Below are 13,935 nucleotides of genomic sequence, written 5' to 3' on the forward strand. Positions count from 1 at the left end.
CCCATGCATGGTGGAAAAAGTCAGCTTCAGGAGGTTCCACATCTTTTACAATTGGAAGAGGACTCGAGTGATTATGTGCTTTTGCTGGCGTGTAGTAGGTCTGGTGAACATAGTTGAAACGGATTAGCTTGAGGCAAGAGTTGAGCGTTATTTTTTGTTTGTCGCAGTATGAATGTCCAGTCTTCTTCTGAGATAGTTGATTGCAGGGATCGTTCCCATCTTGCTGGTGTTGACGGTGACTGTATCAATCGTGATTTGTATATTTGTGATACCAGCCCACCTGCACCTTGTGCCTTGATCACACTGTGGAGAAGTTGCCAGGTTGGGGGTTGAGATGGGGAAAGTGGGCCAGATTGTAGAGTATATTGCGTCCTGAAATAAATGAATATATCGAGGGCGGTGTTACCTCCCTTTTGCTTTGCATGGTGAGGGGTTATAAAGCAGTCTTCAATGAAGAGGTCACCTAATGTGTTTATTTTTAATTTCTCGACACATCAATAAAATACTGTCTGATGTCAGCGGTATACCCGGTATGAATTTGTTGGGGAGGGGTGAGTATCGGGTCTGTACTTCACATTTTTGGGCAATCTTCTTCCAGATTTTGAAGGTGGAGAGCACAATGTTCATTGTGTTATTGGGAACCGGAATCTGGCTGTGGGGGACTGCACTCAGCAGATTGGGTGTTGCGAGGGCTCGCTCCACTTGGACGTGGGGTCTGACAAACTGCTCGGCGTACCAGTGGCTGAGGAATTGTGCTTGTGCCGCCCAGAAATATATCTCGGTCTGGAAGGGACAGTCCTCCACTGGTCACCGGGAGGGTAAGTGTTAAATAGGCAACTCTGGCGGGTTTGTCTGCCCATAGCAGCTCCAGGACCATACTCTTTAGTTTTTTCAGGAAGGGTTGAGGCAGTAGGATCGGAATGTTGGTGAACAGATACATGAGCTTTGGTAGAATCACCACCTTTACCAAAGAGGCCTTCCCCCAGAGGGTGAGTGGCAGTGTTTTCCATCGAATTTTTTTTCCTGTAGTACCTTCGTCACTACTTCGTAATTGTCATGGAATACGTCCTGGTAGTTTAGTGACATCATGATCCCTAAGTAGCGAACTCAAGACGTTTGCCAAGTAAATTGGAAATCAGTGAACGGCTGGGTGGCTGGTGTCAACGGGAATATGATGGATTTTGTTGAATTTTTAATCCAGATACTGCACCGAATTTAATCACCTCCCTCATGACTGGGTTCAAGTTATCTTCGGGATCGCGTATAAACAATGCCACGTCGTCTGCGTATAATAGTTTGTGAGGACCTATGGTGAGGCCTTTTGGGGCCCTGCGCAGATTGAAAAATAACGGTTCCATTATCAAGGCAAATATTAGGGCTGAAAGTGGGCAACCTTGTCTGGTTCCACGTTGTAGTTCAAGTGGGGAAGACTCTGATGCTCCTGTGATGATGCTGGCTCGAGGATTGGTGTACAGTAGCGATACTAACTTAATGAAACGGGCTCCCAGCCCCATACTAGTGAGCACTGCGAACAGAAACGGCCATTCCACGGAATCAAATGCCTTTTCAGCGTTGAGAAGAACAGCGATTGCCTCTTGGGAGGGGTCCAGTTCCTTGATGATACCAAATAGTCTCCTGATACCAAAAGTCGTATTGCGTCCGGGTACAAAACATGCCTGGTAGATGGTACCAAGGCAGGCATCAATGGAATCAGCCTGTTTGTGAGAACTTTGGCCAGTATTTTATTGTCGAGGTTAAGTAAAGAGATAGGGCGGTATGATGCGAAGTCTTCTGGTGGTTTGCCCGGTTTGTGTAGGAGAATTATATTGGCTTCACAGGTGGATTGTGGGAGAGATCCTACTTCCAGCGCTTCCCGATAGACCTCTGCTAGGAGGGGGGCTAGGGCATCAGCAAATGCTTTGTAGAATTCTCTTGTTAGGCCGTCTGGGCCGGGGGCTTTCGTGCCGGGGAGGGTCTTGATTGCCTTTGATCTCTTCCGGTGTGATAAGTTCGTTAAGGGGTTCCCATATCTGTCCCTCTACCAATACAGTTCTGTATCATCGAGGTACTCTCGCAGAGCATTTGAGTTTGTGTTGTGTTTGGAGTTGTATAACTCTTGGTAGAAAAGTCTGAATTCCTCTGCTATTCCCTCGTTGGTATGTATTAGTTCGCCGTGGTAGCGACCTGTCTGCTTTTATCAGGTTGGCCAGGATGGCTCCCGGTTTTTGGCCTTCGCCGTATTGTCGGACTTGTATATTCAGATTTAGGAATTTTATTTCAGTCTGCCGTGGCGTTGAAGTTTCGTAGCTCTTCCTTTAAGGCTGCTTGCAAGGTTGGGTCGGACCTGTCTGTGCATTTTGGTTCCAGGCATCTGAGCCGCTCTTCACTGCTGGCTAATTCTCGCCTAATTAATTTAAGGATGCCGTTTTCTTTGGCCAAGCAGATTCCTCTGGTGAAACCTTTCAATGTCTCCCATATTGTGCACATTGAAGCAACAGATCCCATATTGGAGTCGAGGAATGCAGAGACCTCCTCCTTTACTTCAGAAGCAAAGACCTGGTCGAGCATGGATCCTGCCTTGAATCGCCAGCGTTGTAACGGCGGGGTGAAACCGGGAGGCCTGCAGCTGAGGATCATTGGGGAATGGTCGGAGATGGTTTTTGGTAGGTTGTGGCAGGGGACCCACATCATCCGGCCGTTTGCCGATGTAAAAAAATACTTGATCCTGGAGCTCATGTTATGTACAGCAGAATGAAAGGTGTAGGCTTGTTGGTTACTGTTTGTGGATCTCCATGCATCTTTGAGGTCAAGGGCTTTGCAAATTTCCCTTAGCAGAAGGCTGGCTTTGGAATGTGGGTGGGATATGAGTCGCAACTTATCCTTCAGTGGGTCGAGTACTGTGTTCATGTCGCCTCCCCAGATTATGTTCCTTGGGTCTTGAGTAGCTAGGTGGGTCTGGACCCAGTCGATATTGTTGGTGCTGTCGACGTTAGTCCCGTAGGAGTTGGCTAAGGTGAATTTTTGGCCCGCTATAATGCCGCTAACTAGGATTGCTCTTCCCTCTGCGTCTTTATCCGTATGGATTAGCCGGAAGTTGGTTCTTTTGTTAATCAGGATCGCGACCCCTCTGGAGTAGGACGAATAAGATGAGAAATACCTGTGGCAACCCCAGCTCTGAGCCCAGAGATGCTCTCTTCCAGGAAGTAGGTGGGTCTCTTGAATCATTGCTACGTCTACCTCATTTCTTTGCAGATACTGTAGGATTTTCCTGGTTTTAGCAGGGAGGTTTCCTCTTATGTTCCAAGTTGCAACATTGAATTGGACTTGGACAATCTAGTCAGTGTTTGCTGTGATTTTCCTCTAATTGTTTGGAGGGGTCGTGGTCTGATTTAATGCAGAGGTCTGGAAGGCATTCGGTGGTCTTTTAGTAGTTTGCTGAAGTAGAGGCGAAGGTGGCTGGAGATCCGGAGGGTCGGGGGGGGGGGGGGGATTGAGGGTCGGTGGCGCAATCCCCTCCCCTTTTACATAAGTCTTCCTTTTCATGGGCAACCCCCAACTGGCCCATTTGTGAACTTGAGCAAGATGCGGTCCCTGGCATCGCCAGGCCGCCAAACGAAGTTGCACCCTTTAACAGAACTTTGTTAAACAAACTGATGCTGTGCTAGGGGCGCTTGGGGCTTCCCATTTGTCCCAGCCTCGTGTTGTATTCTTCGTGATTGTTCTTGTAATTTTAGTGCTTTGTTGCAGACTTGTTACGCGACTCTGGTCCCTTCAGTTTACAGTTGAATTCCTGTGAATTCTGTCTTTGGGGTCTGAGGTAGTTGGGATTGTGATCAGGGCAACCTATCTGGTCTAGAAACAAGTTTGCCTCGCCTGGTGTTTGGAAGAAGTGGACCCTCTCGCCATGTTGTACTGAGCCGTGCTGGAAAGAGCATCAATTAGGGCATTTGATTGGCTCTGAGTCTTTGATGGAGGCAAAGGATTTCCTCGGTTTGTACTGAGGGAGAGAAGTCGGGGTAAAAGTGTATTTTGCCTCCATCATGGAGGAGGCCCCCCTTCTCTCTGACTAATCGAAGGATGGTATCGAGGTCCCTGTAGTTGAGTAGCCTTGCGATGATTGGTCTAGGCGGTGTGCCGGGGGCAGGTCTGGCTGATGGTATCCTGTGCCCTTTCTACTATGAAGAATTGCGACAGGGATTTTCGGCTGAAGAGGTATGTGCAAAGTGACTCCACGTAGTCTTCCATTTTCCCTTGTGGCTGGTGTTCTCTTACCCCGATGATTCTGATGTTGTTCCTTCTTGACCGACCTAAAGTCTTCGCACTTGGATATTGTTTTCATTTGGGCTTCTAACTGCAAGACTTTGTTTGATAGGGGCGATGAGTTATCAAGGTTAGACACTCTTTGCTCAACCTCGTTCAGGCGTTCTGAATGTGCATCTATGCGATGTTGTAGGAGGTCAACTTTAGAGGCGAGGCCATCCATTTTATTATTCAGGATCCATATGCCAGCTTTTAATTCTAAAAGCATTTCTTTGATTTCGGGCGAGCTACCATCTGGCATGAGCAGCCGGGTAAGGGCATCTGGTCCTCTCGCTGTGGGGGTGTTTTTGGAGTTGTGCCATTTTCAAAGTTCAATTTCCTTTGGGATTTATCTGTTTTCCCCATCTTTCATGCGATTTTGGTGACGTTTGTTGGTGCCTTCTCTTGTCTTACTAGAGTGCCTTGTGGACTCACCCAGGGGTGAGGTAGTGCCTGGTTGGTGGGATAGATTGGAATCCAGCTGTTTGACAGGGTGGCTATTCTCGAAGCGGGTGTTCTGAGCGGCTTGCTGGACCCTTCGTGGGGGCCTTCCCCTGGTTTCCTGTAAAGGGTGTTAGACCGCTTCTGAAGTTGTTGCGGCCCTGTTGATCTCTTCTTCTGAGGTGGAGATGCCTCCGCGAGAGGCTTTGGGCGGCTGCTTTGTGGTGGCTGCCTTATGTTGCCGGTCTTTGGCTGCGCTGTGCTTGGAAGGGGGAGTTGTTGTGACTGGTTGTAGACAGCGTGGTGGAGAGGTGGAAATTGCAGTGACTGGGGAGAGGGGGGGAATTTGTGGAGGGATGTTAAGTCCAGCGTGGTGGGAAGCGCTCTGGCCCCCCCCAGGCTTGCGGGGGGCGTGTTCTTGTGGCAGCTGGAACAGGGCTGCAGTGCTTCCAATGGGCTTCCGCATGAGGCAATGGATGATACGTTCGATGGGGTTACCAGACATTTTGTCGAAAAAAATTTGTCGACCAGACAAATGGTCGAACACCAAATGGGTCGAATTATTTTTAAATTTTATTTTCACCTTTTTATTTTTTTTGGGGGGGGGGTCCCCAACACCCTTTTTTTTTCTAAAAACCTTTTTTTTTTAAAAAACGAAAACCCGAAAAATATAATTACAAAAAAAAATTCGACCATTTGGGTTTCAACGAAATTGCATCGACCAAATGTCTTTCGACCAGTTTTCGGTCGACCAAATGTCTGGACACTGTTCGATGGTGCTGGGATGTGAGTGCACCTGGCTGTGGATGGCGTGGTAAAGAGGTGAGTGATGTAGTAATGGGGGGGAAAGCCCCCCCCCCGTGACACGGCTGTCCCTCCTTACTGCTGAATCATGTTAATTCCTGCATAGTGGGAGTGTTCATATCCTCCGAGCCTGGGAGGATGTGTTGGTCCCTAAGGCTGCCAGAGTGAGGCTCCCACCATGTCCGTAGTATTTGACTGGGCCTCCGTGTGGGGCTACGGGTGTTTCTGGCTGATTCCCTTGGCGGCGCAGGGGCACTGAGCTCCCCCACCCAGCGCGGTCTCAGGTGGCGCCGCTGTGCACGTCCGTGTGTTTGGCGGGGGAGGGGAGGAGCCGGCCCAGAATGGTCCTGTTTTAAGAAATTAATGTGGCCTCCCTCACTCTCCGTACCTCCACGCCTGTTGGATCTCCTCGCCGCTCCCAGCTGATGGGTGAAGCTCTCCGCTGCTGGGGGGGCTCTGCTGGTGTTAGGGTGCTCCGGGCCTTTGCGGGGAGCCCCGTCCTCAACCCCACAGGAGGGCGGGCGGGCGCCGGCGGGGAAGATCCTCCATCCCCCACCGGGTCGCCGCAGCCTCCGGCAGCGATATCAGTCGCCGGCAGGCGGCATAGCACTCTCGTTCCTTTCGCCAGTTGCGGACAGGGGGGGTAGGGGGAAGGGGAGAGGTTCCCCGCAGGCCTGACACCCGTCGCCTGCCCCACGCTCACATCGCTAATTTCTCCAGGCGCCTTCATGGGGTCCTGGGCTTTCGGGTCTCACGGGTGGGGGTAGCTGTGTGTGATCTATCACCTCGCTGGGCGATTTGCTTGGCACTCGGCCCCGAGGCCTTGTGGGTCGTTTGAGGGCATAGAGGCCATTTTTGTCCAGGTTTTTGGGGGATGGCAGCTGGATAGCTCAGGAAGCCAGGAATCAGGGAATTGGGTCGTTAATGTGCAAGGAACAGCAGGATTTCGCAGGATTGATGCAGGGCTATACGGGAGCTCAGACCAAAGCAGCCATCTTGGTTGGCCCTCTAGCTCCCTCTGTTTCATTAGTTCAGCGAAAGAGAGGGGAAGGCAGCTTGACAGAGCTGTCTGTCTAACACTGGAAATGAGGGTAGAAAGGAGATCGGAGGCACCAGGTAGATTTTGGAAGAGCCATGGCAATAGGATAGAGCCCTGAGATACACCACTGGTGGACGGTGTGATGGAGATAAGGACTCATTTGCATTTGGGAAGGTCTGCTTGAAAGGGAGGTGAACAATGCCAGTTGACTGTCAAAGACTATCAGGACGGAGGAAGTAGTAGAATCCATGTTGGTGAGTAGTTCTTCACAGGTGTTCATAAGAGCAGTTTCCGTGCTTCTGGATGCCCATAAACCAGGTTGGTGGTCCTGGAAGCAGCCGGTCATTTTGGTGTGGAGGGTCAGTTGGTGATGACAAGCTTCTCCATGAGTTTGACCAAAAGTGGTAATGGAGATAGGGTGCTAGTTAGCCGGGAAAGAAGTGTCGGCAGGCTTTTTTTTTTTTCTTTTTTCAGAGGGTGTGCAAGAGTGCTTAAGAATTGTGGAAAGGAGCCATTGGTGAATGAGTGGTTGCAGTTGTCAGCCAAGGCTCGAGCAAGAGGTGACACTTTTTGTATGGTTCTGGGGAAACAGGGGAGCAGGGCAGCACCTGTTCAGAATAGACTTCCATAGAACAGACCACTCTAGAAATATCTGCTGCAATGGGAGACACAAGGGATAGTATGCGAGGGTGGCCAGGGGAGGCAAGAGAAGCAGGGGTGGGGGAGTAGAGGACAGGATATCCAGAGTTGTGGAGGAAAAGTGGGTGGTCAGTGAGGGGCAGAGTGCTTAAGAGGGAGGAGACTGCAGTAGGATTGGCAAGTTCCTTTGCAGATGAGCTCAGCCATTTTATTTATGGCTCCAGAGATGCAGGCTTGGGCATGAGCCCTTTTCTTGGAGAGATGGTATTGCCTTTGGTTTAGGCGACAGGCCGTTTATCCGAGGAGGAGCTTGATGCCTGTACTTGCAATGCAGCCAAAGTCATACCAATACTTGGTTTTGGAGGCAGACTTCATCTGGATCCTCATGACTAGGGCAAGGATGTCCAGGTTGTTGGAGATGGTGGTTAGCAAGAACAGACTGGAGGAGGGATAAAAGGTCAATGCAGTGACTGACATGCTTCATCGGTCGAATGAGACTGGCAGTGCGGGAGGAGCTGCCAGGGTGTGGGAGAGCAAGGTGGGAAGAGGTCAGTGGTCAGAGGGGTTAGTGAGGGTTGTAGTGATGTCTGAGAGGAGAGCATCCAAGGTGTGTCTGGCAGATTGAGTTGGGCCAGAGGGAAGGACAGTGAGGGAAAGTGTCACGGAAATGAACAGTGGTTACATCAGGAGGGTCGAGATGGCTATTTGAAGTCCCCATAAATCTGTTTAATACAGTGTGCCTCGGTTTCCCCTTAGCTCTCTGGGGATCCCTGCAATCATTTTTCTAAATGTGGTTGTGCACACATGCCCCAATTTTGAACCTGGCAATTCTATCTGAGCAGGGTAGTGTGCACACGTCAATATGAATGCAGTTCTGAGATACTAGATTTGTTTAAAGTTGGCATGAGCAGGTGTTATATTTTTTTTTTCCTGTTAGAAAATAACATTGACCGCTTGCAGTTGGCTGGACCAAGAAAGCTACCTTATTAAGTATCAAAGTGTGGCGTGAAATCACGGTGAATTATTGGTATTTTGTTAACCTTGTGATCTTCGCTTTGCATTGCAATGAACCACAAGAGTCAATCTTTGCACAGTGCTAAGAATCTTTTTCCAAAGTGGTATGTGGGGATTATTTCCATTAATGCCACAGCCACGATACATTGTTCATCGGCCCCTCTTTAATTTGTTAGTTTACCTTGTAATCAAAGCTTCCTTTTGACATGATGATCATTATCACAGTCCGTGTTTCAACTGAGCAGTGACGATAATCGTGATCTGATCTTAAAGGAGTTTAGGAATTCTTGCTTGTATATTTCCCTAAAACGTTTTTAACCTAGTTTTCTTAATCTCCCCTAGGTGTTCTCACAAGTGTGCTGGTGAGGGGGGGGGGGGGGAATGGGGCAGCTGCTTATTCATGAACATGGTCCCTTATAAGAAAGGGCAATGGTGCCATGAGTTCTCCAAGTTTCCAGGTAACTGCACAGCTTGTGTTAAACATTGCCCTTCATCCTACTGTCCATGCCAGTGTATGGCCAAGCATGCAGAAAAAACGTCCATTGAAGAGGGAAACACAGGCCTTAATGTGGGGATCAATCCGAAGTTAGGCTGTGGGGCATTTAATGTACAGCGCAGTCTTTTCTGTCCTGTGCGCAACTTTCAGTTTCCTTTATTCAATACTTAATGGGGCGACAGACCTGCAGGTGAAGTATTCGGACAAAAAATCCCTGTGGCTTGCCTCGATCCCTAGTGGCACCTTACATTATAATTTTTCCAACCACATCACTTTTCTCTGCAGTTCAAATTCGTTTGAAACCCATTTCATTAGGTTACATTTTGTATCTTCCCATGACGTTTTTCGTGAAATAGACTGTGGGTACCTACTGCTTTTATGCTTACAAATAAATGGTTCAGAAAACAACCCATTTATAACCTATTGACTCTTAAGCAGACAGTTGGGAATGATTGTACTTTTTAAAAAAACTGCTCCCGTCTGTAGCATCAACCCCTAACCCTCCTTCCCCAGCCCCCATAGCAATCCCTCCACCTCATGTGTACTACTTTGCATTATTGTCTGAGCCTAAATGTAAATAGCCTAAAGTGTTTTGAGTATCGTCTGGTAAAAGCAAACACATTTTGTAGCTTATTTCACGTTCAAATTTAGCAAAGGCAGTAAGGCCACAGCGCGGGAAGAAAGTGCACCATTGCTACCAATTTCCATGACTTAAAATCCAAGGCTTACATTAGTTTGCAAGGATTAGCTTTAAGCCTACCTGCTCAACAAGGAGTAAACCACGTTTATGGCACAAAGTAAACTGTGTAGGTCTTGGCACAATCACTCTGTGATATTATTTAGTCTATATAATGGTCCTAATGTATTGGCTTCCTTCCTTTAATCTGCAAGCACCCAAGACTTCGTACTTTAAAACGATCTATTTGGAATAGGTCTTTCGGCTCCATGGCAGGTGTTTAGTTGAATGGTTTTTTTATTCGATAGGGCATCTATTTTGAAACTACAATAGGGTAAACTCTGATTTGGATTAAGTGCCGAACATTACACAGGTCTGCCTTTTGTCATTGTAGTAAATCCTTACGTTTGTGTTGTAACCAGTGCAACCATAGGCGTGAGTAGGATTCAGGCTGGTTGCATGTGTGCAACCAATATTTGGAAGCGTTGCACTAATATAACCCAGAGTGTTATGCAAGATTTTGTGCCCTCTGCTCTTTCTGTCCAGTGCTGTCAAAGGAGCGTATATATTTTGTGGTGGCTTGTGGCCTATAAATGCAAAACATTAACCCTGAAAATGGTCTAGTAGACTATCCTGTTTACCTCTCCATTACTGAGTTTCTCCTATGTGATAGCTACTTTTCTGCACGTTTTCATGTTTATGATCCATACACAAGTGTTTCAAGGTGTGACGAGGCAAGGGGGAGGAGGGGCAGAGGGAAGACTGAGACAACTATCTTCCTATGCCAGGTGACATTGAGATTGTGCAAATGGAGGGGGGAAAGTGCAAAGGGGGCTGTACATAGGATCAACAGTAACTAAAGCAATGGGTAAAAAGTGCTGCCAACTTTTGGTTAGTGCAGAAATCAAGTGTTAAGAGCTGGTGGGGACTGAAATACAGAAACGGCCCCCAAGTGCACAGGTTGCCTGGGAGGTAGTGCAGCTGGGCGGAAAAGGGGACTTGGGCCTGAGATCAGAGGGTAGTCAAGTGACCAGTGCAGTTTCAGTCAGGAGTTCAGCAGGGGAGAGGAGGGATAGCAGAAGCAAATAAGGTCTTTAGGTGCTTCCAGAACCGGAGATGGTTCTCATGTTTCAGGGAGGCTGTTACAGAGGGAGGGCCAATCAGGGAGGCTGTTGTCGAGGGAGGGCCCAGCCGAAGAAAGATCTACAACCAACTCGTTGCTTGGAGGAGCGACTGACCCTGAGTGAGTTTGAGGCGGATGTGCGAAGAGTTCGAGGGTACTAGTTTCTAGTGATCATGTGCCAACTGTCTATGCCCCTAATGTACTACAGGTGTGTAATGCTAGCTTGTACACATTCCCAAACCGGTAATGTCACCTAGGTATTCGTTCCTAGTAGCTGTAGGCGTCTGTTCTCCTTAAAATCACTAGTTGTATGGCTCAGGAAATTCAATCCCTGTAGTATGTGATTTAGTTTACAGTGCAACTCTTGCTACATCCCCTAGGAAAGCATTGGTATCTTTGACACACCTAGACACTTAACTGTCAGAAAATGGGGTTCCACTTCATGGTCCGTGTTTCTGAAACACATGATCTTATTGGAAGTTCTGATCTCGGGTTTGCAGTAGTTTGCCTAGGTACTGAAGAGTAATAATTCTATTTGCTGGTCTTGGACATGTATGCAATACATTGTTGGTTGGCTCTTTTAGCTTGTCCATCCTGGAAATTGAACACTTGTGTCTCCAACTAAATGGGAGATAAACTGAAAGGAAACACTTTCTACGATGACCAGGTCAAAGCGTTGGATAGATGTCTGCAGTACTTGGAAGCAGTATGATACAACTTGGAATGACCATGAAGATGAGTGACTTGATTAGATTCAACACTTTTTTCTTGCGTTTTACTTGCCCGTCCTTCATATTTTCTGCTTAGCTTTTACTCTGGCTTCCTTGTGGCCTGAAGGCAACCATATTCACTATATAGTGGAATAGCTTCTAGTTGAAATTCCCTAATTCTGGACTGCTAGTGACTGCAAGTGCATTTGAAATTGACTTGGAAAACTGGTCCGTCGCCAATAATTGCCCCCCAAAAAACACCTCGAGGATGTTGGTGGGGTTTTCTTGTAATGCATAACCGCTGTAGACTCAGTGTGAAGGTTGAGGCTGAAAGCCAAGCTAGAGCTTGTTTGTCCCAATATATCATATCGAGTACTGTGGTATGACTGCCCAAAGGGCAGTGACTGGTTTGTGTATGCTAGGCGACACATTTCTTTAGGTCCAGGATGGGTATAGAGTCTGGTTAGCTTGATACCAACAGCTACCATGAGATACTTTGGCTCCCCAAGCCAGTTGGTGCTATCCATATATTGACCTAAACTATGGTGATTTGCATAAAAGCTGAAAACCTCTAGCACATGAAACGCTGGAATGGTCAAATGTGTTGCTCACAAAGTAATAGATAAACCTCATTTGGAAATTTGTTGCATACTATGAAGGAGTGCCAAATTGTACAGCAGGGAGAGTGGCATGGTAGTGCATCACAAGGTGACAGGAGAGATAGTGCAGTGACTGGTGGTGCCGGGGCTATGAAGTGCAGGTAGACTTACCGAGAGATCACAAAGACAGAAGAACTGACACATGTAAAATAAAAGGGAACATTATTCAAAGTGAAGGTAAAAAGTGAAGGCTGGTAAGGGAAGGGACAAGAAAGTAGGTGCAATACATCAACACAGTAATTAAGAGGGGTTCAAGGAATATACATTTTTAAGCACCTTGCACCGTTTGGCAAGAAAAAAAGTTCCAGGCACTCAATTCATGAGGCTGGAGGTAATTTGCTCCTGGGTCACAATAAGTAACTCACGGTCAGGTCAGCCCCTCCATGAATACCAATTTCGAGCTTTGTGGTTGTGAACCTGCCCCAGCAATGTAAAAGGATTTAGACCAGTGGGTGCTCTGGTCTGTATACAGCTGGCGCACTTGATTTTGAGGATATTCTGGTAACCCCGTCTAATTCAGCCACTTCGTTGCAGGATGAAGAGTAACATTGCGAAAGGGGCGCTCAAGCAGTAACAACCCTGAAGAGGATCCACGGTCCTACTAAGTACTTTCTGCTCTGTAAGATTGCCAGTTGTGGCATTTTTGGGGGGTTTCAATATTCCTTCAAAAACGACCCTTCAAATAAAAAAAAGTTTACGTGTCGCGATTAGTGGATGCACGCCTTCAAATTCAGATTCAGGCAATGTCTAGCTTCCAATTTATCAACACTCAATTCGTGTTCTCTTGGTTACATTCCCAGGGTATACAGCATATATTCCCTATGAAAATACCAAATGCATGGCCTGGTCCCTACCTATTTTAGCCAGGAAGTCACAAGTCTGGCTATTGAGACCCCCTTCCCATGTGCATTTTTGGGCTTACCAATTTTCAGGAGTGCTTGCTCAACTTGAACTTCATCTGAGGCTGAAGAATGTTCCTTTCTGTGTGACCTATTGCAACCCTTTCCATGGGCAGTGTCCGTCGCCGCCAACTAGTAGCCGGAAGGATGCCAAAGCTGTGTAGTTTTCAATAACTGGCCCTCAATAGAGGAACCAGAGTCTGCCAAATCAGTGAAATTTGTCTTTTGAAGAAAGTTAAACAATCACTTTATTCTCTTGGATGGCAGTTGGTCATGATTATGCTGGTGACCACCACAAACTCCACTACCAAATCTGACGGTACTAATACCATTATAACTGTTGTAACTCGTGGTCGTTCAAGCATTCGGTTTCTTCCTCAGTCCTGCTCAACAAGTGCTCTAATGGAGACAAGCCCCATAGTAAGGTTCTACTTAAACGAGCTTGGACAGGGGATGGCGCCACTCCTGGCACTAGCCCCACTTCCACATCCAACTTATCGCTTGTGTGCAGAAGGCATTTGGCTGTAGATCGGCAGGTCCCCACTGTAGAGTCCCAAGTTTGCCGTCTGCTGGAGAACTGCAGAAACAAGAGCGAGCAAAGCAGTGGAGCACTGACAGGTTTTCCAGCCATGGAACTCCAGATAAATGGCATCTAATTCATTCCATTTTCGCCCAGTGGTACATGAACTCTACAGGAGCCCTTTGTTAAAATCACGATTTCTTGTTGAGGTATCTTTTCAACCAGTGCACAATCTGCTCACAGAAGCCGACCTATGCACCCAACTGCAGCATGGCTTCTTATGTCATTTAGGCAATGTTTAGCAAACTAGATGCATGGCCATCAGCTGAATTATTTAAACTCAGAATGTGTACCTTCTACTCGTGGGCAAAGTTTATTTGGGGTATTTTGGTTTTAATCTAGGTTGCATATCAACCTACGTGGAAACGTACCTGCTAAAGTCACAACTCACTTGGGTACACAGCTGGTTTAGTGGCATGCATCACAGCAGTCTTGTCCAGGCTGGGTCTCTGGCTTTAAGCTTTTCTGGAGAGGGTGAAACAAATCACCCAGTTATTTCTTTCAGGAACGTATCCCCTTCACCTCCCTATGTATGGTTTCTGGAACTAAGACTCTG

The 13,935-nt window shown here is 47.4% G+C and overlaps 1 non-coding gene across 1 annotated transcript; it reads left to right on the forward strand.

Annotated features, from left to right (window-relative positions):
• Positions 1–10,953: 10,953 nt before the first annotated feature.
• Positions 10,954–11,021, forward strand: LOC138505380 (small nucleolar RNA SNORD18). The gene has a single exon (XR_011280171.1). It is a non-coding gene; the product is annotated as a small nucleolar RNA SNORD18 (small nucleolar RNA).
• The last annotated feature ends 2,914 nt before the right edge of the window (positions 11,022–13,935 follow it).

The sequence above is a fragment of the Ambystoma mexicanum genome, chromosome 11, assembly GCF_040938575.1.
Source record: "Ambystoma mexicanum isolate Mex_15411 chromosome 11, UKY_AmexF1_1, whole genome shotgun sequence".
In the NCBI taxonomy this organism is placed as follows: domain Eukaryota; kingdom Metazoa; phylum Chordata; class Amphibia; order Caudata; family Ambystomatidae; genus Ambystoma; species Ambystoma mexicanum.